Raw genomic sequence first — 27240 nt, 5'->3', positions numbered from 1 at the left:
CCCCATTTATTTTTGTGTTTGCAAAGCAGTATCCTTTTAAAGTACAATGAGGTTGGCAGCTGCTTTCAGTAATAAGGAAGCCAGATCACTTGTGTTTGTTTTCAGAATGAGGGTATTTTCAAAACCTGATCATTTCCTAGATTGCTTTCAGGTACTTGAAATTACCACTCATTTCCATGTAGAATTTACATAAAAGTGACGACTGTCATCTTCTCTGTAAGAAATATAGTGCTGTAGTAATAGCATTTAAAAACGACAGCATACTTTATGTTCTTATGTTTGCTAGTTTATAGCATTTACTGATGTACAGTGCTTTCGTGCTATGTATTAACCAGATTTGCTGTTAGTCTAGATTTTAAAATAGATTAAGTTTCTTAATTAAATGTAAAGTAAGGTCTGTTAGTGCATATGTAGTATCTTTATACTTCTGGTGACATCCAACTTGGAGAACTACAGTGTGAGAGGAGCATTTAAAACAATGTCTGTCATGGATACCCAACTCCCCAAGGAAAAATTTTGTTGACTAATTTTAATGACTTATGTTTCTAATATTAAATATTTCTCATGTTACAGCATTGTAAATGCAAACTAGTTTAAACAGTGTTAGGGTTGGTTTTGAGATTGTTCACTTAACAACGTTCTGGCACGTGACAGCCTCCTTTTCCTCCCAGATATAAACAAGTAGAAATAAAACATTTTTTACAGTCTGAATTCTTCCACTGATTTATATCTTAATTACTGTTATTTAAGATTGTGTCAGAACTGTGCTTAAACAATTGCCTTGAAGTATGCATTTAGGTACATTATATCTGTGTTAAGTGCAAAGGAACCATCTGCATTTGATCCTTCTATGGAGGGATTTTGCAGTAAGTATAACAGGGTTTGTCAAAGTCTGCTCTCTAGGCACCCTGAAAGTTGGGTTTTGTTACCTTAAGATGGCTTTGTATTGGACTGCAAAGGTAACAAGTGGCAGAGGCTATTTGGATTATTTCACTGGTACTTTTGGCAGGACTCGAATTGTGAGAGTTGATGATATCCTTGGCCTTTTTTTCTGTAAATGCAAACAGAAGATCCCAGCTCCCTGTTCTCCCCTCCTGTTCCTAACCAACAGGATGTCACGGCTGTTTTCCTCATCTCTGCATTACTACAGAGCCATGCTTTGTTATTTTTGCATTCTCTAAAGCTTTTGTGAGCTTCCTGCTGGAATTTAAGCCCCCTTTTCGATTCTCACTTTAGCTGCTCAGGTGTAGATTCTCTCCCCTTGGTAGGTTTTCCACCTAGGAAAGCCTTGAATGCCACAAACCTCAAGTAGTTTAGCACTTCCCTTTTGCTCCTTGTGCTACTTGTGTTCCAAACAACAGGTGGGGTGTTAGGGCTGTCCTTCACTTGTTTCTTCCTTTGTAAGACCTTCTGCTTTTTTTTTTGGTGGCTTCTTTTGTGCCTATGCCCTGTGTTACTCAGAGCCCTTTGTCAGCCTCCCTGGCAGCTGCTGGATTAACTCTGATCTCTTACGTGTTCTGCTCTCTCAGTCCTTGAGCAGAAATTTCAAAACAGACAGCGGCATCGTCCTTGGGCATGTTGTTCTACCTCTCTCTGCCATGACAGAGGGAAATGCCTGCAGGAAACAGCTGTTGCTGTGGCTAGTATGTAGAGAAATTAGGACCCTAGAGAAAAGAAAGCGTTTCTCCAAAATTCTTTAGTGAGAGGAAGCACTTACTCTCCTATTTTACACAAAAGCTGCATTAACAATGATTTATAACTAGCCTTGACTGATGAAGAACTTAGAGGAAATCCAATCCTGTCATTGCAATTAATTTCATTTATGTGAGGCATCTTTAATATGAGTGGTATTTTTTTTATTGTATTACAGTTTTAGCTAATGATCAGCCCAAACTGGACCACTGCTGTGTCAGAAGCTGAATTTTACACGGAGTAAAAGATGGCTCATGCACTGAATAAGGATTTATATTTTTTATCCAGAAAAAATAGGAAAAATTGCCATATTTTCTATGGTGATGTGGTGTTTGACATTAGACTTGCTGAGAACGGACTTTACAATGTATGAAAAAGCAGCTTCTTAGTTCTTTTGTAGTACATCCTTGTCAGAGAACAGCACAGCATTTCTGTTTTCAAATAGGAATTTAAAATGGAGGGATGTAAAAAATTGTATGAGTTGCGGTTTTTTAAAAAGTTTTTGTTTCTTTTTTTTTTGCACATTTGAAATAATTGAAATAAAATCCTTGCATGTGAGCAGTATGAATAGCACCATTTGCAGTACTGGACCATCTTGTTTGTTGAAGAACTTCTCATTTTATTTGTGTAATTTTTAGAGATGAAAATTTTTACATGAGTGATTTTTGAGGTCTTGTAGAAGTGTAAGCATCGAGAGGGCATCTCTGGCTGTTTTCTGAAGACATTTTGTTATAGGGATTAGATTTGTTGCCTGGTTTTAAAGAGGAGGGGGAAAGAGTTGTTAAATCTTTGTAGTGTGTCCTGAAAAGCTCTTCACTTAATCCTGGAGCAGTTCAAGCAGGGGGACACAGAGGGAGGTTGGTGAACATGTCCTGGTTGCTCTGGAAGGCCTGAACTGTTAGAGGAGCTCCCACCTCATTGTGTGGCACCAGCTTTTGCATCAGGCAGAAAAAGTCATAGTCTCATTTTTTGTCTGTTTAAATCTTTGTGTGTTTTGAAGCTTGTGCTGGTTTAAATAAAGAGTGAATGGTACAGCCTATACTCTGAGGATAACAATGATGGTCCTTTCATTTGCCTTCAGGGTTGGGGTTTTCATTTGACTTCATGACTGTAGTCCCCCTGTCATGTTCCAGAGTCAGAGCCAGTGTTAAGGATGAGGGTAGTTCATTTTGCTCTGGTTAAAAGAGGTTATGGCCTGGATTATGGTGGCATGTTATTTCTGTGCAGAATTGTCCTTGTATTTTATAGGGATGCAGAAATCTGGGATTAGCTCAGTTTTGGTTTCAAATTGATGCTTTGCCTTTAAAGCAGCAGAGTACCTCTGAATCATCTGTGTGAGCTTAAATAAACAGCACATAATTGGTAGGCTTGATGTCTCACATAATTGTGAATTGACCTCCTATGTTCAGGTGAAACACAGTTTAAAGGGAGTGGGTTCATGATCCTTAATTCAAATTTACTTTTTAGATAGATACTACAGGCAGAAGTAACAGAGCATGGAGGTTATTTGGACAGCAAGTCTGCTATTCAAAAAAAATAAAGACAGTACTGCAATACTCTGGATTAGTCTAAATGCCAATAACTTCATCCAATTTCCTGTGTGTGATAGGTGAATGTATTATAAGTCACAGATTCCTGAAATACAAACCATAAAAATTTTAAAATACTGCTATAAAATATTTCTTCCATCTCTTTTCAGAAATAGACACAAGTGGTCTGACCTTACAGGATAAGGTTTATTTTTTTTCCAGGCTTCAGTGTTATTTCTGTCAAGCAGTTGGAAGGGCTTCTCCTGAGGATATATGGAGCAAATGGTAAAATATTGATTTGTATAATGCACATAAAGGACATGAAATAAATAATGCCATGTTAACAGTGTCCTCTATTGTTTCAGGAAACCTTGGAAGAAGAGCTCTTTTGAGCTCTGTATGATACATGGATTTGTATGAAAAGGATTGTGTTGCAAGTATTACTATCATTAAATATTTGATATCATGACTCTAAATATGTGACATAAAAATGTGTGCAACTGAGCTGGCTAGAGTGAGCTCTTCCTGTCGTAAACATTCTCTCAAATGTGGGTGTCTGGGAAAAGTTACTCAAATGATTCTCTGTTCCTGAGAGAAATAGATGACTTTCAATTGTGTTTTGGTAAACAAGAGGTAGTGAGTAATAGTAAGAATGTGGCCCTTGTGGTTTTGCCTGCACAAGGAAGATTTCTCATCATTGTCCCATAGCTTTGTAAATTCTGATGAGAACATGATATTATAATGCTGTCACTTCTACAGAAAACTGATTTTACACAGGAAAGTTGCTTGGAAAAGTGACTACTCTTTTTCTGGTACATTGTAAGAAAGGCAGATTTTGCTGGCGTGTAGTGAGACAGAGTGCATTGTTATAGTGGAAAGTGATGAGCACCTTCAGGGTACAGAGAGCAGTGAGAGGGGGGCCTGGTTGGGCACATGGAAGGATAAACTTCCATTTGCACAAGGAGAGTGTGAGGGAAACAGCTCTTTTTATGTGTGGAAGTGAGGGAAGGCTGCCAGTGTCTATGTGTATGTGTGATCTGAGGAAGAGAGGGGTTTGGTTTCAACACCCATGTTGTCTCCATTCTGACTTCCTTGTAAGTGCTTTGCCTTTTCTGGGGGGAATGCAAGTATTTCCTAATACTTCAAGAAGGAGTGCATGTTATTTTCTGTGTTTTATATGTATTTTTCTGTGTTTTGTATAGTGGGATTTATATTTAAGATACCTAAACATCACCATAGTCTTTAATTTAATGGAAAATCAAAATGTTACAAGGGGCCATTAGTAAGATTTTATTGTGGGCTAGAAAAAATTTAGCACAGGTAAGAACTGTCTCTTTAAAAACCAGGGGTGTCTTTAAATAGCAATTTTATGTAAAATTTAGCAGAAAGACAAATGGAGGACAGAACACTTACCAGAGAAGACCTGCTTAGGTGGTGGTATATTTGTGATAAGTAGGAGTCAAGAACTCTCATAATTTGACTCAATTTGTGTGAAGATTTGATCCCCCTTCCAGTCATGAGCAAGGTATCCAGGATAAATGAGAAGAGCTTTTTCTGCCTAGCATAGTGCTTTATTGTCACTAGCAGCATTTGCAGACATCTAAAAGATTGTTAAGAAGGTATGTGTCAAATAGGCATTTGGGAGGGCTGTGGTAACTGATGAAGGACGAATGTTACAGTGTGCAGTATATATTTTTTGAAAGTATGACATCTTTCCCAACTTCCCTAGAATTTGGATTTTTTCCCCTGTTCCTTTGTGTTTCACATTTCTGGAAAACAGCCTTCACAGTAAACATGACTATTTATATGAAAAGTAATAATACAGCCTAGATTTTTTCATATTGTACTGTATGTTTCATGGCTGAAGTACCCAATATTCCCATTTACGTGAGCTGTCAAGCTGCATTTGGGGGCTCATAAAATGAACATTACAAGAGGTCAGTGCAATAAGGAAAACCCATCTTAATGTCTCAGCGTCTTGGGAATTTGTGTAAAACTGAACATCCTCAGAAAATTATCGATTACACAGCATGAAGATAATTTCTGGCCATTGTTTCTTGGATGTTTAGTTTTACGGTGAAATATTATCTAGCTTGAAAACATTGTGTCCCATGATAAAAAAAGGGAAAGGCATTATGGGCATTTGGTAGCTAAGTAAAATGTGTCTTACTGTGACAATGATAGAATAGATGAAAGAAGAGAGTAAGAATTTTAGATACTGGACACCATTCATTTACTATCAACACTACTACAAAATTGTTCACAAATTGGTGCACAGTGGTCCTGGGCGTCACCTCATCTTTTTGCATAAACACATAGCAGATGGTTGGGTCAGTAATGCTTGTGAAATGAAAATGTCTTCTCTTTAGTATGTAAAATAGAATATGAAATACAGGATCTACTTGTGCAAACCCCTTTGACCTTGAGGCTGTCTTTTGTAATTTCTCTTCCTGGCTTCCCCTTTTGCTGAACTGGACTCTTTATCTAGACTGACTTTGTGGAGGTGTGTATTTGACAGTGTTGAGGAATGGACCTAATGTTGGGTCATGCTCTGGGTTCTGACTCTTTGTTTTCAACCTGGAGAGGTATTGCTGTGTTCTATGATTTTATTTTCATAAAAATCAGGTGCAGAGCAAAAGTAAATTGTACCTGTGTTTCTGCCCGACAAGAAGTTGTGACTCCAGAAAAACAGCCTAGCATTAAGAATGTTAAAGCTGCAACCAAGTGATAGATAGAGTTGCAGACGTGTTTTATTTCTTCACAACTAGGAGCTGAAAATAGATAAAATTTTAATGTTGTGTACATAATGTTCACAGTACAGGTTGCATACATAATGCAAACAAATCTGAAATAATTTTGGGGAAGTGACATGAAGGCAAGGCACGTTTACTCTTTTTCTGGAGGCTATATTTTGGTCTAATGGTGATAGTGAAAAGAGGTGCCATATTGATTGCAATAATGATTTGCTCAGAATGAAGTGAGTTTATCTTCTTTATGTTCTTATGTTTCCTGTAAACTGGTATTTCAAAATGGGGAATGAAGAAAGAGTCCAAGAAATAATGTATTGCAAGAGTTGCAAGAGAGTTTAGACAATGCAGTATTTTATTTGCCCCAAGGCAAAGGAGATCAGACAGCACAGCAGGGCACACACTATTTTCTACCTTCTATCTGCTAGAAAAAGAACACACTGCCTGTGTTTGTAGGCTGATTATTGGAAACTTGAGCCTCTAAAATACGTTTACAGGAAATATCTTCTGAGCTACACTGGGTCTAACAACTTGCTTTGAATAAGCATTAGTTTGCAGCTGTGCTGTGATGTGGTTCATCCTCAGCTTCTTGTCCACTGCAGAGGTTCTTGCTCCTCAAATTTGCCAGTATTATCAGCAAACAGTCCTTCCCCATCCCAAGCTTGTTAGGGAGCTTTGGTTTTGCATTGTACCTTTTGCAAAGTGTTCTGTTTTGCTCTTTTTTTCTGTCCAAGTATTCTGGAGAGAAGTTGGGTGAGGTGGTAGAGTTGGGTGGTATTTTTGGGTTTTTTTTTTTGTTTGCTTTTAATGTGGTATGTTTGGATTTTTTTTTTTTAAAGATGTTTAGGTAATACCAACCATGTGCCATTTTGCTGACAGACAGAAGGAGGGAAAAAGTGAGGAGGGGAAAAGCAATGGGAGACAGTACTTTAGATTGGCACAGCTCTTGAGGGAATAGCACATCTGTTGGACTGAACCTGGACAAAAGTTATCAAGGCTAACCTCCAGTCAAAGCAGCTCTGTTTTTTCCTAATTAACTAATAGACAAAATCACACCTGCTGTCATGGATTGCAGGTACCCTTCAGAGGTGTTGACACCACATTTAATTGCAAAGGAAAAGCTTTAGTTGTGCTTTCCTTCCTGGAATGATTTAGCTGCTATCCAGTGAGTCAGAAAGAAGGAAGAAGGGAACATGGAGGAGAAAGTGAGGGATTTCCAGTGACAGCATGTATACTCCCTGTTATTTTTATGTTTGGTTTTTATCACACTGATATTTTTCTACAGAAAATAGTGTCATGCACTTCTCTTTCTGCAGTAAGAGCACACCATTGGTATAATGGTATGGCAGATTTAATGGAGAAATTATGTTCTCCTTACTTTATGTAGTGAGGAGATGCAAGGATAAGTGATTGGAGAGAGAAAAAAACCTCACTATATATAAATTCTGTGTCAAAGAGGAAGACTTAAAGACGGCCTCTAGAAATGTAGTTGAAAACCCAAAGTTGCTTTCAGAAGGGGGTGCAGAGCAGGAGGGCATCTGCAGGAGGTCAGAAGTTGTAGAGAGATTGGTATGGGTAGGTCTTGCCTTCTCTGCAGAAGTTGAAATATTTTTTTAAAAATCTCACTGATGGCTGATTTTAAAACACATCACAGATCTCAGTGTTACTTTGCAGGGTGGGTGTGACTTGCTGAAGGTAATGAACAGTTAGGAATATCACTTGGCAGCAAAGAAGCTCGATGTATTTACTAGGTCGCATTGTCTCTATTTTACAGATATGTGAGCTAAGCCACAAAGTTGAAAAGAATTTGCCTGTCTCCATAGAACTAATCTGGTTTTTGTCATAGTATTGTAAATAGAATTTTTATATTCCTTTATCATCTGTGCCACTTTAGTTTCTTCCTTTAAATTAAATAAATAACTGACCAGTTTTAAGTTTTATATTAGATGTCGTGAAGGTGAATGGTGGTACAGTATATTACAGGATAATTAATGCAGTAGGTCCACAGTATCAATCCTTGATCTTGTGACTGTGACTGGCAATGACTTGCCTTGACAGTAGCCTTCATGGTATCTAGGAGCTTTCACAGCACTTGCTCTGCTTTTAGAGTGGAAAAAGAAAAAATTAACCATACTAAATAAATGCAGTTAGAGTTATAAAGAATATAAAATTGGAACTTTGGAACTGAATTTGCCAATATAAAAATGATTTTGAATACTATATTAATTTTTTTTTCTGATAACTTATGATATCACATTTACCCTGAAAAGAGCTCCATATAATGTTAATGTCTCTGTCCTCATGGAGGACAAAAAGCCAGGGTTAATTAAATGCTTTGTAACTTCTCATCTGAACTGACAGTCATAGATGTGAACCTCCAGTTTGTTCTGCCTTCACCTTGGACAATGAAAAGAGTACCTAAGCTGCTTTGCAGGCCACTTCTATGAAGAGGTATAATTTTGCAAGAAATTTTAGATGCTTTCCTTATGAGTCCATAAAAGCACAGGGCTGGATGCAGTTTTCTGAGTTATTAAATCCGGTTTTAACATTGGCGTGACATTCCTATTACATGGAATACAAGGTTATCCTTGGCTAAACAGTCTTTCTTCCTTGCTATTATTCAGCTTACATTTGTTACTTTGTTAGCATTCTGTTTACCTTAACACTTTTTTCACCTCAGTGGTGAAAGCCCTTGTCATGTATCTCTGAAGGGCAAATTGTACCTCATCTCAGCTTCCCCTTTGCAGAGTTGAGCAGTGTCTTTGCAGAAGGCGGCTGTTCTGTGTCTGCACAAGCCTTTCTCTACATGTTGCAGGCTGAGCTGGATGATGTTCAGCTTACTGTAGCAAGTGTTCCTGACGTAGTTTCATTGCTGCTTCTTGTAGCAACAGGAGCACACTGGCTGGTACACCCTAGTGAAGTCCCCCCCCTTTTTGTGGCTGTGTTATCTGACTCGAAGGCTTTCTTTCTTCTTGTTTTTTTTTTTTTTTTTGGTTTGTTTGTTTGTTTTTGTTTGTTTTTGGTTTTTTGTTGTTTTTTTTTTTTGTTTGTTTGTTTTTCCCAGCTGATAAGCTCCCAATTGGTAGCAGAAGTTCTTGTTAGTCTGTAGTATGCTGTTTTATCTTAGTACTTTTTAACTTCTTCTGTTCTGGTTCTGCTTTGTTAGTTTTGCTGCAAGCTGATGAATTGCATCTTGATTACTGCATCACGTATTTGAACACTGTTTTATGTATGAATCTTTCCTGAATTTAATGTTTTGCTGAGTGCTTTTCTTATGACTGCATTTTTCTGTGAATTAAGGATTTACCTTTCTTAATCTTACTGTATATATTACATGGTTGCCTTTTGTGTACATTTTAATAGAGAAGCATTTTCTCCACATAGGAACCTGTTGACTTGCCACAGTTTTGTGGTACCACACTCGAAGATTTCTAACATGCTCTCTTGAAGCAAAATGGTCGATATTTCAGGTTAAAAATTGTACTGGACTTGATAAGTTCATGTTTTGACCTTAAGATAACAAATTTGATTCATAGTTATTTCCTACCTCCCAGTTATACAGACTTTGCTCTCTGAGTGTCAATAAAGAGGTGAAAGTGTGAAACTGAATGAATGATTTTGTTTCAAATTATAGAGAAGCTATGTTATAAAATGTTAACACTCAGCATTTTTTCACATGTTTTTAGTTGGGTTTAGTTCCTGTAATTACTACTTACTGCCCTGCTCTGCCCTTCCCCCTCTCCCCCCCAAAAAAAAAAAATCCTATACTACTAGCTTGTTTGTATGGATTGACTCAGTCAGAAATAATCTGTGCTTTTTGTGTCTTTCAGAACTGGATACACATGCTGAATTTCATTTGTGAAAGGTGGAATAAGGTAAGATAATTTTAGCAAGTACTACTGTAATGTGCGATGATCTGTTTACACTGAAGGCAAGGATTCAAAGATTCATCATATATTAGAGGCAGAGAAATCTAAAAGGAACTTTCAGCCTTGGAAATAATGAAGCACTGACAAAATCTGACATTCTGGTACCAGTGGCATGCTTTTACCCTATGGTTTGTAGTGTGAGTAGTTCATTATGTTGGCCAGGGGTTTTCTGTTCTTATTTGGTTGCATTGCCCACAGAAGGTAAGGAAGTTCAATAGCTAGAGACAATATGATATGTTTGCATTTGAACAAATCATGTATTTCTAGAAGTCTGTGAGAGTTCAAGTACAGCCTATGCTGAAAGACCAGTATTTGTTGCCTGTTTCTGCCGTAGGAACAAACCAGTCTTTCTTTACTTTTTCTCCTTAAACATCCAGAGATGTTGATGAAGAAGGCAGGTCTGCCTGTCATTGAGCATACAGCAGCATCCTTCAGGATGGGAAGTGAACCCTCCTGGGCACTTCATAAACATTTGTTAAGTATTTACTTCTCCACAGTGAAAGAACTGCTTTATGTCCTGTGGTGTGGCAGGGTGCAGAGTATGATGGTCACATTACTAGGCTCTGACAGAGAAATCTCTGTCCTGGAGGGGCTCCTGTTAGCAGAAGGGAGAAGACTCTCGGCCACTGGTTTCCAAGCAAAGTTCAGTCATAGGACTCCTCTTGCTTCCTGTGTGCAGAGCAGCTGTGTTTTGAGCTAAGCAGCTGCTTCTGGTATTCCAGAGAGTAAGAGAAGTTGAGCCACATATGCTGATGAGATGAGGGGATGTAGCCTGAACTGCAAGGCAGTATGAAGCAGACTAATAAAATGAGTCTTCTGGTAGAGGGAGGAAGTTTTGCTGGTGTGGTAGTAGGAAGTAGTCAGAGGAGTAACAGAGTGCTCTTGGTCAAATGTGATGCTTATGGTTGCATGCAGAAATTGAGGGTGGACTTCAGTGTCCTTGTCCCTGATGTAGTGCCCTTAGTGACCTTTTACAGAGTTCAGCAAATAATGAATGGTGGAGTAGAGTCAATGGTGAACAGTATTGACTTCTCAGAGGTATTATTGCCCTGCTCCTGCTCAGGGAGATCAGTTTGTAAGGTCAAGCAGACAAGTCAGCAGATGCACTTTCTCCTGCAGCATTACTTTTCCTGTGTTAAATGTGTGTCTTAATGCAGACTGAGAATCAATTACTGAAAAGTCTAGAGAGGTGTGCTGCCATGACTGTGCCTACATCTGAAATTAAAGCAAATGGTTGATACCGTAGACTCAGTTATTTAATTGAGGCAGAATGGAATAGACTGCACAACAGGATGCTCTAGGGGCTTATGTATAATTTTTTTCTTTTGACCATCTTGAACTGCTCAGTGAAGAACAACCTGGGACTCAGGCATGCACTTACAGATCTTTCTCCATGCCAAGAAGGCCAGGATAAAGTTGCCAGCAGCAAATTAGCATTGCCAGGTCCTGCAGCTATATTATGACTTAAAAGGAATTGCAGTAATACTAGTCATTCATACCATCTTTCTTTTTTTAATTAATCATTGTCTGCATTGGAAAAGAAATGCCTGAGGCAAGCCTTCATCTCCATCCAATGCAGTTCTGTTTCTTGCTGAAGAAATTAAAAAAGAATTGTTATTCTACCCTGAGACAGCTATGACTTCTCCTCTGTGGGGTCTGTCTCCACACTTGCAAAGAAATCCATAATAATAGAGCTAAAAGCCAGCATTTGGGGCTTCTCTACAGGGAGAGCATATCATCCTAATTAAGTGTTTCTCAAATATGGCCCTGGCTGTGCAACCCACTCCATTTTTTGTCAGATTGCACTACCTGCTTGAAACTTTGTGTTAGAGTAGATCTGGAGAGAAGATAGGAGACGAGGAAAAGAGAATGCCACCACTTCTGTTTGCCTGTTTGCTTGGTACTTTGGTGAATATTTTCTTTCCAGTGATGTAGATTTAGTGGCTTCTCTATTAGGAGTCAAACTCTGTGTTGCATAGGTAAAGCTCCACATAGTTTTTTTTGATTAAGGCTTCTTAGTTGTGTATAAGACAGGCTATGGCACTCTTTTTAAGTAAAAGTCACAGCTTTTTCTTCAGTGAGTTCTCTGGGTGACGTCTCTAGAAAATGTGCCCTGCTGAAGTCTATACTGGTGTAGATGATGAGTGGACAAACAGCACAGGTGACTGACCAAGGAGAGGTGATCATTAATATAAGCACAGCAAGCTGCTTTATGGTTATTGTTGTTAGCTTTTACTGCAAATTTACTATCTGCTTTTACACTTTGGGGGCTTTTTAGCAAAAACCACCAGCATTTGCTAGTTTATTCCTTTTTCCTTTTTGCCAGTTTGTAAAGTATAAATGCAGAGCAGGCCATATGTGACTGCATGGCTGTGTTAAATGGGCAGTGATCTTGTTTCTTAGAGCATAATGTTCATCATCCTCTTGTTAATGCTTGATCGATTCATGCCCCATGCCAGTGTTGCATGAATAATTGCAATACCTACATGTGCAGTCATTGCATAATGTGTGGCACTTGCCCTTTCTGTAATATTCTGTATGCCATTAGAGGGTTTTCTGACTGCTGGCTTTAGTATACAGAGCTAACCATGGCTTTTAGCAGTGAAGAGAGAGATGAAGAACTGAGTTTGAATAATATGTTACATGAAGGCATAATGGTATTGAATAGAGCCTGAATCCAGAGAGAGGGAAAGAAAGAAGGGTAAGAGGACATAATGTCACATAGCTAATGAGAACAGCTGAAGAGGGCACAGAGGGAGAAGGCAGAGGCAGAATTTCAAATGTTTTAAGTGTCTGGAAATGAGAACGATCTGTGGGCTATTACTTTGGTTCTTTCTTATGACTTCTATCTCTTTTTACAAATATTTTGTCTATATTATGTTCTGTGCAAGCACAAAAATCAAGCTTTTTCTGGAATTAAATGCTGCTATTACATGAAGCTCTTTAAAGTCTTTGGAACTTTATCCAGTCCAAGCTTGCATTCAATTCAATAACATTAATTTTACTCCTGTGTTTGCATTTTAGTTATAAAGCTGTTACAATGTTTAAATTACAAAATGTCCAGTACCTAATGATTAATAATCTCAGTGTTATCCTTGAGAGATACATAGATGAACTACCGCAGAATAATAATTAGGGTTTCAGCAATAATTGTTTCACTAAAACATAATAAGATAATTAACACTTAATCTGAACCATCTAAACCAACCTTCAAAACCTGCTGCCTACCATGCTACTTTCATTCTTGGAAGCTCTGCATATGGATAATTTCCTACTTCCGTAAGTATTTTCCCTTTAGCTGGGAAGATAGAAAGTGACTGTGTGGATCATCAGGTAAAGACTTCCCCACATTGAAAGGTCTGGACTGTGCAGCACAAACCCTTGTGAACACTCTGTATGGTCTCTGTACATATGGCCTGCAATAGCTTGAAGCACTGCAATAAAAGACAAAAAATCTGCAGTTTGCTTCAGACTGAGGCATTGCTAGCATGCTGCTCTCTGAAGAATAAATAGCAGAATAGACTCATAGTTATTTTTAGCTTTAGTGCAGGATTTTTCATAACCTTGGGGGGGCAGGGAAAATTTTCAAATTCATATCTTTAATCTGTAGTCAAACATCTCAATAAAAGTCCTTTGTAGGCACTGAGGATCTGCAGCCCTTGGTGAAGTCAGGAGAAATTGTCAATGATCTGAAGTCTCCCAGAAAGTCAGGTCAGTCTTAAAATCTACACCAGGAGACATCTTAACTTTTCTGCTTGCTACAGTGGAACTGAAGCTTATAGTTACGTGTTTGCTCATGTGCTGCCCCTAAGCTGAGTCACCTTGCTGAACTAGAATTTATTTGATCATGGAATCTCCTGAGCTGGAAGGAACTCACGAGGATCATCAAGTTCAACTCTTGATCCAGCACAGGACAGCCCCAAGAATCCCACCTTGTGCCTGAGGGTGTTGTCCAAATGCTTCTTGAACTCTGTCAGGCTTGGTGCTGTGACAATGCTGGGGAGCTGTTCCAGTGCCCAACCCACCTGGGTGAAGACCCTTTTCCTAATATCTAACCTAACCTTACCAACACAGCTTCATGCCATTCCCTTGGAATTCTACCACTGGTCACCAAAAAGAAGAGATTGGTTCCTGCCCTCCCATTTCTACCCCTCCTATTGAATGCCCCATAGCTATTAATTTAGCACAATTAGACATTTTTAGCCATGATATTCAAAGAAAATCTCAGCTGCTTGCCTATTTTGACTATTGTGTGACATGTGCAGGCAGCTACAAACCTACTTCTAAAGCACCAAGATGCACAACTCACACTTTTGCTGCTTGAAGAATGAATCAGTAAGTGACTATATTAAAATTAAGGCCGAATTTGTCTGAAGGAGGCAACATATACAAATATTACCTTTTAACAAGATGATTACTGCAGCTCAAGGCAGAGAATTGCAAATGTGGGTCAGAAAAAGAGTTTAAAATTGTAAATTAAGGAAATGTTTTGCTCTTTTAAGGAGTTTTTTTATTTTTTTTGCATTTTTATGTCAAGCCAGTAGAGATACCAAAATGCTAAAACAAGAAGAGGAAGAAAAACAAACAAACAAAAAAATTCTCACTGCATATTAACAGTTTTCTTGTAACGAATAGTGTATTTATTCTTTTAAAAAGCTTTTGAATGTTATCAAGAAAATAATTATGCCTTATAACAGAAACTTTTCCAGATGTTGCATGCTTGAGTGACCCAAGTAACTGAAAAGCCTACATGAATGTATTCAACAGTTTGTGGATATAAGAAATTATATTGAATAATGAGAATTTAAGGTACTGTGTGACTCTTAGGGGCTTGTGTAACAGAATGATCTGTAACACAAACATTCCAGATTTGCACTGGGATTTCCCATAGAATGATTAAGACTGGAAAAGACCCCCAAGATCATTGAGTCCAACACATATAAAGTTATACAAGGGCTTTAGCTATATCCTGTTTTTTGTGGTCTCCGGAGGTTTCAGGAAGTCTTGGGTGTTTTACTCATGATTTTACATTTCTGAGATGAAGCACCCAGTTTTTTCATCTCCCATATTTTAAAATCAATCAGACTTTCTGGCTGTCAGAATGGCTTTTTAAGTTGTTCCATTGGGAGTTTCCAATTTGGGAATTTCTTCAAGGTACTTTTTATATGTGTGATTGAAATATAGATCCATTGCTAAGATTTTTCAGAGGATTTTTATTACTCATACTGTTGAATTTTGCATATATGGAAAATATGATCTAGGCAACTTCAGACTTGTTAATTTGACCCTAATAGCCTTAGATTTTTTTTTTAAGGAATAAATAATTAAAGACAGGGGAATTGAGTGAAGGGAGGATTAAACACAATCTATTTTTCTAAGATAGGTCATGTCAAACTGGCCTAGTATCTTTTTTTAATAAGAAATTAGGTTTTCTAGAAATATAAATGGGTTAGATCTGGTCTCTCTGGATTCTACTGAGCCATTTAACATGGTGTTGCATCAAAAATACTGTTCAAGCTGGAGGAAGATTAGGTTAGTGTAAGACCCGTAAATGCACACAAAAGAACTGCCACGGGAGAGAAAGAAGGAGATAGATATATATAACAAATTTTTCTCTGGGAGTTGGTTTGTTTAGTTTTCTTGAGGCTTTTTTATTTGGTTGGTTTTGGTTTTTCCTGGAGTTGATATTGCTGGCATGCTGTACTGAAAGCAGGCTGTTGAAACTTGTGGACTGGAGAAAGACATTAATTTCTAGTGCACAGTTTTAGATGGAGTGAGTATACAGTTAATTGGACAACTAGATAATATTAAAGGGATGGAATTCAACCCAGCAACGTGTCAGGCCACACATTGTCATGAATTCTCTTACCCAGTTTAACCTTGGCATCTAAATTAGCAGTATGACAGTCTGAGCTCTTATGTAATCAGTGGAAAGGGGCAGATTTTTAATTAGGCACCCAACTCCTGCTTTCTGTCTTGACTGTTAACAGAGCCTGGGCACCTGACTGTGGCATCAGTGCTGAATGCCTGAAACTGGATGGTGCTACAGCCTCAGCTTAGGAAGTAATGCAACTTTTCCTATGAAGAGGGAGTTCAGCAATGGAAGATTTTGAAGGAGAAAGGCCTATATGAGGGTAAGTGGGTTTAAGTTTGTTTTAGTCTGTCAGTTTGACACCATCATGAAAATGATGTATGGGGTACAGGTAAGTGTCAAAAAGAGGTATTTCCAGTTGAGGGGGGGAATCTCAGCTGGGTGCATCTAGGCTGGGACCTGATGCAGCATAAGTGTGCAACACCTCTTGCAGTGTCTGAAAAACTTCACCTCAGTATGTGATATAGGCAGAGAAAACTGAAAGAGGGGGGATTTAGATTAGATATGAAGAAGTAATTTCTTACAGTGTGAGTGGTGAGATATTGAAACAGATTGCCCAAAGAAGCTGTGGGTGCCCCATCCCTGGGAGTGTTCAAAGCCAGGTTGGGTGGGGCTCTGGACAACCTGGTCTACTGATTGAGTTAGTACATTCACCTAGCACTTGGATAAAATATTCAACCAACATAGAATGCATAGTGATAATTGCATAATACATGACAATAATCAGTAGGAAAATGCTTTATGTGCAGTTAGGGGCAAGTTTAAAGATTTATGAAGGTCAGTGATTGCTTGGATTCTTAGGACTTAGGCTGTTTGGCAGCTTGTGCTTTTTGATAACTCCTACAGAGTGTGATGCTTACTGTCTGCTGTATTGCCCTGCAGTTCCTCTGCACAGCACATGGAAAGCTGTGTGATAAATCAGGCTTTCAGGGAATTTTTGGGGCTGGACAAAGGCGTATTAAGTTTAGCCTGTGACAAATATACATTTAGAAGCTGACTGCTGCATAGCAAACTCATGACCACTGAGAGAAAAGCTTGCTCTGAAGAGAAAACTGTGGTTGTTGATCCCTGATGTGCCTGTAGTGACAAGTGATGGGTGCAGCACTTACAGTCAGTGAGAGCCCTTGCCCCAGAAACCTCCTTAGTGTGACAAACACTGAAATTAAAACTGTGCGTTAGTGAAGAGCTGCCCTTTCTGTGAATGCTGTTTGTCCCAACACTGGGCTCAAAAAGGAGTTGAATCCTTTGAGCAAGGGTGAGTAATGCACTTTCTGCTTTGTTGCAAATCCTGAGTTGCTCTAATTGGCTTTGTCAGCTATTTAGAGATTGATCAGGTTGCTCTTTACCAGAAATCTTCATAAAATAGCAGGAGGAAAATACCACAGCAATAAACATTTTTAATGTTCTTCTGGTAGCACTATGTTTAGTTTTCTAGTTATTTGTTCATTAATAAGGGCTCAGCCTGAGATTCTGAGGTTTTTAAGTGCTGAGAAGAATATCAGGAGAGAATAGTATGGCTTCTCTTTTTTTCCCCTCTTCTGCTTTGTAATAATTATTGTATAGTGGTACTACGTTGTTATTGTTCTGTGGTAAAAACAATTGTATGATGATCTCATAGTCCTTATTGGAAAGTTGCCATAATGAAGAAATACTCTGTTTATGCACTGGATTGTCAGTAGTTTGAAAGGGGGTTGTTCTGTTGGAAACAGAGTGCTTTGAGTGACAGCCCAAAAGGAGAGATGACAAGGAGGGGAGGATTGAGAAGATAAGTGTGAAAATGTGTCAGGGCTCTTTCAGGTTTATTTTTTATTAGAGTCATGGTCAACTAACTTAGATTTAGAATTGGTCCCAGTGTATATGTGGCTTTTTTTCCCCCTCTGTATTCTAGGTTTTATTTAGCTCCAAGTCATGTTTTTCTGGCTAGTAAACTGGGGGTTTATTTTGAAAATCAGTCTAAGCCTCTTCCTGAGAGACAACACTTGGAGCATCTCAGGCCTGTATGGCTGTCACTTAAAAAGATGGCCAGAAAAACTGGAAGAACATCACTTCCAGAAGATATTTCTGGAAAAGAAAATATTATAAGGTCTGAGGGAACCCACCTCTAAACTTCAGGAAAAAGATATTTCACACTCATATTGGGGAAGAAGAAGAAACAGAAGAATTTCCAGCAAACCCAGATTCTTTGTGTGTGGGAATGGGCAGTGAGGGGGATGGTGGTGGATCAAATAAGCACAATCTACTGCTGTAGACCATTACTAAACATGAGATGCTGGACTGCAAATTTAATCTTGTTTCATAGTCTCTTAAAATAGCTGTCCAAAAGTTAGAGAAAATGACCTTTTGAAGATTCCTATCCTTCCCTACTCAATTCTATCTAGTTGCCTCTTTTGCTTAACTTCAGTACAGTTCAGTGAAGTGAATCCCATCCAAAGACTGTACCCCTTGCTTAACCTTTTCATAGCATGGTGTTTAATCTAAGTAAACACTGTCCTTGTTCTTTGTTCACACACATTCTTAAACAATAATAAAAAACTAAATATTTTTCTACTACAAAACCACGTGAACTAGTGAACTGTGTCTCTGCTGAGCTGTGCACAGCATAAGAAAGAAGGTTATTCCAACTTATTTGCGTATTCTGTCATGATATTTTTAATAGTATGTTTGCTGTTAGGATAGAATATATGCTATAAAAACTAAAAATAAATTTTGCTAAGGTATTTCGGGCGTTTGTAGTCAAACATGATAGAGATAATTTATGCTTGAAATGTGTTTTGAAACAAGAATATATACCTTGCGGAATATTTATGTTCAAGATCATTCTGTAATTTTCATATTTAAACCCCCCTACATTTGATGCAGTTCCTGCTAAAATTTAACTCCAGAAATGTCTAGAATGTGAAGATAAAATAATCTGAAATGTTCTTTAAAAATTATTTATTTTAATAATAAGTTGTCTAAAATTATACTTCTGCCTTTTCTCCATTTTAAGATGAGCAAAGAAAGAGTTTTATAAGTGCTGCTCGGCTATTAACATTGAGCTGTTTTTACTGGGACTTTTGAACACTGGTCTGGTGTTTCTAAGTGGAGGCATTTTTCACTTGTGGTTGTGCATGTTCATTTTGAAGACTTTCCTTCAGTCAAATCTGCTGTGATCTGAGACAAGGTGGTTTTTGGAGTTGTCCCAGGCAGCTGCCAAATACTGTCAAACATTCAAAGTAGAGATGTAGAGAAAAATAGTGGTGTGGAGGAAACTCCAGTTGTATAACTCCAGTTGTCCTGGGAGCATCCAGTTGTCCTTGGGATAGTGGGATTGATGGGCCAAAAAACTTGGCTTAGAGTTGCAATTATTTATCAACATAATGATTTTGATGTTTCTGTAGTTACTGGGGAAAAAAAAAAGCCATCACTGCTCTATTTTGTTATTGTTTTGTATTTCATAGACTGAAAAAATATGAACTAGGTAAAAATAGAAATTAGAGTTTAAGGGCATTTTACATATTTTTAACAATAAGTTAGGGGATAATACAAAGTTTTCAAAGTCAACAATGATGCACTATCACAGATGAACTCTTTTTTCACAGTTCTTTAACTGTGTACTTAAATGGCTGTTGAAGATAAATTCTGAAAAAAGTCTTTTGTGAATAGTTAAGACATGTGACATGTATCAATAGTTTGACATGTAGCATTTCACTTCTTTGAATTACTTCAATAATAATAAAAAATTGTTAATAATTTCCTGATACTTCACCATTAATCAGCTTTGAAAAACATATACTAGTGAAAGAAAGGCTTTTTCTATTTTGGATTCAAAGTAGGACAAACCAACATTGTTTTGTGTGGTGCCTGTTGGTGCATTTTATCCTCAAACAATGGGTTATATGTGTCAACCCATTTGCTTTGGTGGGTTAAATAATAGTTACCAAGTCAACTCTGCCACACAGGGTCTTCTATTTCTTTGAGAAGTATGGCTAGGAAATAAACGTGTTCAGATAGTATTTGATATGGAAAGAGGAAAAAAATTGAAAGAAAAAGGTTTTGAGGACTGTTTTTTTTAAGGAAGCTCTGCTGGGAGCAAAAGTCAAGCTGGGGGGCAGTGATTATGGATACAAAGGAAAAAACAGATGCCCAGTGCTCTGGGAATGAGTAGTGTCAGCTGGTCATGTTTTGTTATGTGTTTGTTGATATTTATTCTACTTTAGGAGTTGGAGAAATGCACTTGGTTGTACTCCAGCCAGTCTCTAATTGAGAATTTGGGTATCTTGCTGTGCAGTGAAGGGAAGAGGCAAATGCAGACAAAAAATGTCTTGTGATTTTTCTTCAAGTCTTAAAGCAGCTTGTAACTGTCCCAGGACAGCTCCAGTCATCTGGTGCCACTCTTGTGGGTCTTGTTTAAAAACTGTACTTCTTTCCCTTCCCCAGGAGCACCAATGAGTACCAATGAGTATTTGGCATCCATTACAAAACATCTTTCATTAGACTAGACTAAATCAGCTTTCTAAATAGGAACCTCACAGAATAGGAAAGATCTCTTCTATGTCCAGCTGCATCCATCACTAGAGAGATGACACTGGCATATTGTAATTTAAATGTCTTGGCTTTGAAGTCATTTAGCACAAAAGGAGTAAGATAGCTCTTGTCCAGGGGTCAATTTCCATATTAGTGATCAAAAAGGAAAATCTGAACATGAGATCTGAAAGGATTTTAGTTTGTAAAAGTGCCTGGAAAACAGGACAATTACCACATAGTCATGGGTTTCCTAGAACTGAGTATATTTTGCCCTGTTGAGGCCTGCATTCTGAGTTGTGATCTTGGCGCATTAAGGAGTCCTTGTATAATGTTACAGAATGCATTAGAAAAATCCATTTGGATAAGTGTTTACAAATTCTATTCTTACTTGTGCAGGATGGGCCTGGGGACTGCCACTAGGGAGGAAAATGGAATATGTTTGTTTGAACTCTAATTATTTGGATGCTGCTGTTGTCCACTCCCAGGCGATCGAATTTTATCTGCAGATGTAAAAGGCAGCTATAGCTGCAGTTTCATGACATATTCTTTTATGCAAATGTTAATAAATATGTTAAATTTTGCATCTTCTACATGACTGTACAGTCACACTTCTATACCTTCTCATCTCCTCTGGATCTCGGGATCCATTTGCAAGACTGTACTGTATGGTACCAATCATTTAAATTAGCTAAACATTTAATGGGGCTTAGGTGATATAATAACTTGTATAGTATAAATGAAGGATAGAGGACATTTTTTTGTGACTTTTAAAGACTTTATTGTGAACTGAGGCTGCATACCTGATGTTCTCTAGCACTCAGATAATTTCGTAGCCAAAATAAGGATGCAATTCAGTAGCTTATTGTCTGTAGAGTGCTCCTTAAAAATCTTGTCTGTATTACCCCAGAGCCATCCCTTCTAAGGTATTTAGCCACAGAGATATTCAGAATGGAAGAATTAACAAAGTTCTTGTTGGATGCACGCTAATAACACATTTTCTGCATCATCCTTTAGTAGCTGGGTTTTCACAGGGCTTTGACACTGTTGTTGCTTCAGTATTAAAAGGTCAAGGCTACTCTCCATCATTTCGACCAGTGGTTCCTGACTTCTTCCAAATAGGAAATGCCAGACTGATTTTTTTTCTAACTCACTTTGTTTTGGACTAGCAAATGTACTAATTATTTGTAACTATGTACTTTATGAAAACTGTTTGACCTGTAGGGTTTCAGTTACACTCTGTTTTCATTTTCTTTGTTTAAAAATGATGGCATTCTTGAAAAAATATTGCTTTCTTTTTTTTTCCTTTTTTAATTGCATAAAGAAAGTTATTAATAGCCTTTCCCTTTTCAGAACTGGAAAATACCAAGAAAGACATTTGCTCACACTTTCCAAATACAAATTTGCTTCTAAATTGAGACCAAATATGGAAAAATTTAGAATGTTAGGTGAGTATTTTGTGTAGTTCTGAGCAGATGGAAACAGCTGTTTAGTTCTTAGAATGTTTAGGTTGATGGTTTTAAATTGTCCATGAACTATGCAAATAAAATTGGTGGGAAGTGACTGAGGAATACAACCCACGATCAGTAGCTCTAAATTAGCTTGTTCTTCCACTGGAAAATTTTCAGGGCGTTTTCAAATCAGAAAAGACTTAAAGCTATTGATAACTGAGTTTAATAATGTCTCATTTAGTTTTGTCATGCAGTTCTAGCTTATTTCACTTCTAAAAGTTAAAAAGTTGAGTTTTGTGACATTTGCTTTTATTTGACAAAGATGTATAACAGTGATGTCCATGATTCACAGTGGTATCTCTGTGGGCAGACAATCATATGTTTTCAGTGGAAGCAGATATATTGTCCTTGTAATGTGGAAATTATCCAAATGATGACAAACTGTCCTGACTAGCCTCTTATGGCTAGCTCTCATTCTTGCATCTTTAGTCTATAAAATCTCTGTAAATGAACTCTGTAGAGTAGAGGGGAGATCTGCAGCACCTGAAAAGACTGGAAACAGTAAAATTAATTCTCTTAACTGTTGAATAAATTATCTCATGAAGCATGGGACCACAGCATCTCCTGGTACATGTAAACAGTGAAGAATGGCACAAAATTCCACATACATGCTGTTACACTCACAATCTTTTTTATATAAGTGCAAAGATGAAACTCATGTTATATTTAAAGACAAGTAGTTGTTGTTATTTTAATTAAAACTCATTACAGGCCGATCCAGGAATCATTACTTGGCTGGATCCAATAATTACTGGAAAAGAAATAATGCTTCTGTATAGGACAAAGTCTCAATAAGTAACTATGCAGTTCAATTCATTGAACACATAAAGTGTCTACCTCTGTCATGCTCTAATGCTCACCTTTTGTCTCCCCCTCTGGACTGTAAGGTGGCTTCATTGTGGTCCTGGGTGTGTGGAGGCATTTCAGCAGTTGTCAGCATCCAAAGGACTTCAGATAAGGAAGGATCTGAATATCTGAGGAATATGATGTTCATGTTGGTAGTTTCTTCTTCTCCACTCTAGGATCCATTTAGGGTCATTTTTATATTTGCTGACAAGCTTTTAAATGTGGCTCCTTTTTCATTGTTCTGCAGCTCCGAGTTACATCCAGATTTACTGTTTGTGATACCATACGTAAAACTGATCACTCTAGAACTAATTTTGTCCAGCCTTAAGTCTGCAGTTCTTTAAGTGACCATGGGTGAGCTATAGCCACAGTCCCTCCACATGCCAGCTCTGTGCCCTCTTTTCATCCTGTGCTTCTACTCCATCCTGTGTCTCCAAGTCTGAAGGCCTCTGCTATCATGCCAGGCCTTTATTTTTCTACACTAAATCAATGTGTTGAGTTGTAAAATTGTAATAGTACCATGCAAATATGAACAAAAATTAAAACCAATCAGCCACAGACATCCGTGCACTTGGAAAAAATTGTTGTCACAGCTGAACCAAGTTCAATTGCAGGCTAAAACAAAGTTGCAGGCAGGTCAATAGAAGTTCAAACAAAGCAAGTCTGAAAAACCTAAATGCTCAATGTTTGCAAGCCCTGCTGCGAGGTCAGCAGGGTGATGGTGATGGCAGTGTGGTATCTACAGGGCTACAGGGTAACAGAGCTGCAAGGGCCAGTGAGGGGCACTGGTAAAGACCTTAAATACAGATGTCTGGGTGTGATACCCAGATCAGAAGTTCTCAGGATGCTTTTCAGCTGAATATAGGAGTGCAAACATGGAGATGCCACACAGAATACCAGTGCTGCTCATTATACTGTTTTTTCTCAGTCTCTAGCATTGCCTGCTCTCAGAGAAGACTCCAGGCTTAATTTAAGCTTTTGTTCTGACCCAGTCTTTATATTCAGCTGTTGGTCTCACAGTTTGGCCAGAAGGTACTGCCTCTCCAGCAGAAACAGTGGGTGTAGGAACATGTGGCCACTCCGTGATGCAATTCAGTAGCTTAGTTTAACCTGTTGCTGAAAGTGGCTTTGATGAGGTGATGGACTGTTAATGCAGTGTGGCTGAAATGTAGCTGCCTGTTCTCATCAGGGACTGAAGATCAAGACAGGTAGCTATGGGCAAAACAATTATTTCTGCTGCCTTGCTGTGGAGGTTTGACTGCTGAGGTAGGCAGCATGCTTATGAATTTCTGATAAAGTCTGGTGGGAGGCAACAGAAGTTAGCAAAAGTCAGCGTCACTGTGGCTTGCCTTAACATGCAAAAATTGGGAGTCAAATAGTCATGAGAGTGAGTTAGTCATGAACTTAAGAAAGGAAAGTAATTTGGGATACATCATTCGCATTTTCAGGCTTTTTTGTATTCATGCAAAATTTACTTCTAAAAAAAGTGAAATTAATGTAAACTTGGCCTGTAGTAACATACCAGTTTCAGAAGTCATGTAAGTGCTTGGAGAATTGACAAAACTCTGACATTTTAAATTCATATTTTTGAACACTGAGTGCTGCAAGGTGGCATTAATATATACCCTTTGTCTTTGGGTATATATTTATAAAATATATATAAATATATATATATAAAATTTATAATTTTTTTTGTGATTGTTGCTATAATCTCTGCAGCAGTTGTTATTTTTTTAATTAATTTTTGAAAGCCACTAAACTGTACCAGTTCTAAAGATTGATCAGTACTAGCTGCTGAAATAAACCAGTAGATGGTGGTTACAGCTACTTGAAAATTGTTTTTAAAAGCCCTGTACTCCAGGAATCATACTTTATAGGAGTCTTAATATTCTTTGAATTCTTGGAAATTTGGACTGAATTGTTTATTACATCTGGTCTGTTAGTAGCTGTAAGAAAAGAATGTTATCGTGGAATAGAGTATTGCACAACACACTGCAGCTACACAAGTACTTGTTACCTTCTCTGTCTGAATGGAACATTTTAACCTGTAGTATGCTGGCATGAGGAGACATTAACCTTTGAAATAAGTACCTGCAACATTTTTATTTATCCTCAGCTGTTCATATGTTTGCTCATCTTACACATGAAAACTGTCAGAGCAGCTGAAATACCTTCTGTTACTCTTACCAAACTTTACTTTTTGTTGTTTCTGTCTCAGAGATAACATCATAATATCTACTACATGGCGTTTATTTTCTCTGATAGCTTTTTTGCTCAATCACACCTCAACAAAGAATATAGTATTTTGGTAAGGCTTATAGTCAAAACTGGGGAAACTCACAAGAATTTTCACAAATAGGGAACAATTGTTGAAATATGGTATTCTAATAGAAAGCTATTGATCTTAAATACTGATTTGTAATGAAACTCACAGAAATATGTCAGTGACATTTTGTCTGGCTTCCTCTTATGACACTTCAGATAGTCAAGCCACTTACCTATTTTCTTTGTGCCTTCTGTTCTTTATTTATTCCAGGTTTGTGCTACTGATTTGGGCTTTTTTAATTTAACAGCCAAATCCCAGCCAGTTTCAATATATTCCAAATATAATTCCAGTATGTTTTAAAGTGATTGATGATCATCAGTTCATATCACGATTCCTACATGATTTGGTTTCATTTGCTCTGCTACAAGTTAATCACAGAATGACAGAGTGGGTCAGGTTGGAAGGGACCACAGTGGGACATCTGGTCCAACCTCCTGCTCAAGCAGGGTCATCCCAGAGCACTTGGCAAAGAATTGTGTCCAGACAGTTCTTGAATATCCCCAGTGAAGGAGACTCCACACCTTCTGTGAACAATCTGTTCCAGGGCTCAGTCACTTGCACAGTAAAGTTCTTCCTCATTTTCAGGTGGACCTTCTTGGGCATCAGTTTCTGCTCATTGTGTCTTGTATTGCTTGGCACCAACAAGAAGGCCCTGGCTCCATCCTCTTCACACCCTTCCTTCAGATATTTGTGTGCATTGATGAGGTCCCCTCTCAGTCTCTTGTCAAGACTGAACAGGCCCAGCCTTCTCGGCCTTCTCTCATAAGAGAGATGCTCCAGTCACTTAATCATGTTTATTGCCCTCCCTGGGCTTGCTCCACGAGCTCCATGCTTCTCTGGCACTGAAGAGCCCAGAACTGGGCACAGCACTCCAGATGTGACCTCAGCAGGGCTGAGCAGAGAGGCAGGATCACCTCCCTCGACCTGCTGCCAATGCTCTTCCTGATGGTCCCCAGGACACCATTGACCTTCTTGGCCCCAAAAGCACACTGCTTTTTCATGGTCAGCTTGTTGTCCACCAGGATCCCCTGGTCCTTCTCTGCAGAGCTGCTTTCCAGCAGGTCTCCCCCAGTCTGTGCTGGTGACCAGGTTTGTTCCTCACGAAGGGCAGGATTCTGCATTTGCTTTCATTGCATTTCAAATGGTTCTTCTGTGCCCATCCCTCCAACCTGTCAAGGTCTTTCCAAAGGGCTGCACAGCACTCTCTGCTATCAGCCACTTCTCCCAGCTTTGTGTCATTAGAACTTGCTGAGGAGGCATCTGCCCCTTCATCCAAGTCCTTGATGAATAAGTTGCACGGTAGTGGGCCCAGAATTGAACCTTGGGGGACACCACTAGTGACAGGTCCCTGTAACTTGTCAAGGAAACTATTCTGAGATACTGGCAGGAAACCAAAGCAGCACACCCCCTCCATTGTATGTTACAGGGTGATCTTACCGTTTACCCACAGGGTAGTGCTGGCATTAGAAAGGATTCCTTTCACTGGGACAGCTGTTCCACCGGGGCGTTGAAACGGGAACAGTGGTGGGAAGCAGAGACTGTTGTTGGCCTCTGAGGAGTTAGAGGCTTATGCTTCCAAACTGCCAGCATCCCACCACTTGTTCACATGACTCCAGAAATAAATGCAGGGAGCAGCCCTGCAGTCAGGATCTTGGCCTGCAGCAACCCTCTCTCCCATTGATTTAGAAAGGTCAGTGTAAGCAAGCAAACAATTTTATTTTCCAGGAAGAAGCAATTAAAGCAGCACAAAGAAATCAGATACTGGAACAACAGAAGAAAATACTTTAAAATATCTCTAGTATTGTGGCCATTAGGCATAGCGTAGGCATGTACTCTGTTAAAAAAAAAAATTATATGATCAGAAATACATGAACAAAACACAGTTCAGCAGTACAAAAGTGTTGATGGAGAAATATGCACCAGAAGATTTGCATCAGTAGCTTAAGACTCCAGTTTTGCTATGCTGCCTAAATCTTAGTAATAAACTTTGTGGAATATTACTCCTACACTAACATTTATTTTTAATTTCCTAAGTACTTGACACTGTTTCAAATCCTGAGTCAATTAGTTATATCTTATTTAAAACACATATGTTAGAGAAAGAATATGTGCATTGCTGGTTTGTCTTTAGGTGCTGTTGTGTATTTCTCATTTATATAAACATTTAAAATAGTAAGTGTAAGGATCACAGTGAGTCAGAACAATGCCATGAGTGGATGAATATTATAGGCAGGTAGATCAGATAGTTCCCTAGACCATTTGTTGTAATCCAAACTTGACCAAAA

General features: G+C 38.4%; 1 protein-coding gene across 25 annotated transcripts in view; it reads left to right on the top strand.

Annotated features, from left to right (window-relative positions):
- Window positions 1-27240, top strand: part of INPP4A (inositol polyphosphate-4-phosphatase type I A) — a 107398-nt gene that overhangs the window by 29358 nt on the left and 50800 nt on the right. For 15 of the 25 annotated variants that reach the window (XM_072932430.1, XM_012569592.5, XM_030278146.4 and 12 more), the window contains exons 2-3: window positions 9799-9843; window positions 15888-16031. The gene's annotated coding sequence lies outside the window, so the exon portion shown is untranslated. Of the gene's footprint in view, window positions 1-9798; window positions 9844-13536; window positions 13609-15887; window positions 16032-21625; window positions 21721-27240 lie in introns of those variants that run through there. The other 10 variants (XM_072932436.1, XM_072932441.1, XM_072932435.1 and 7 more) reach the window with 5 other exon arrangements.

Source organism: Taeniopygia guttata, chromosome 1, assembly GCF_048771995.1.
Source record: "Taeniopygia guttata chromosome 1, bTaeGut7.mat, whole genome shotgun sequence".
NCBI lineage: Eukaryota > Metazoa > Chordata > Aves > Passeriformes > Estrildidae > Taeniopygia > Taeniopygia guttata.
The sequence above is the reverse complement of the archived record's forward strand: the minus strand, read 5'-3'. Positions and strand labels throughout refer to the sequence as shown.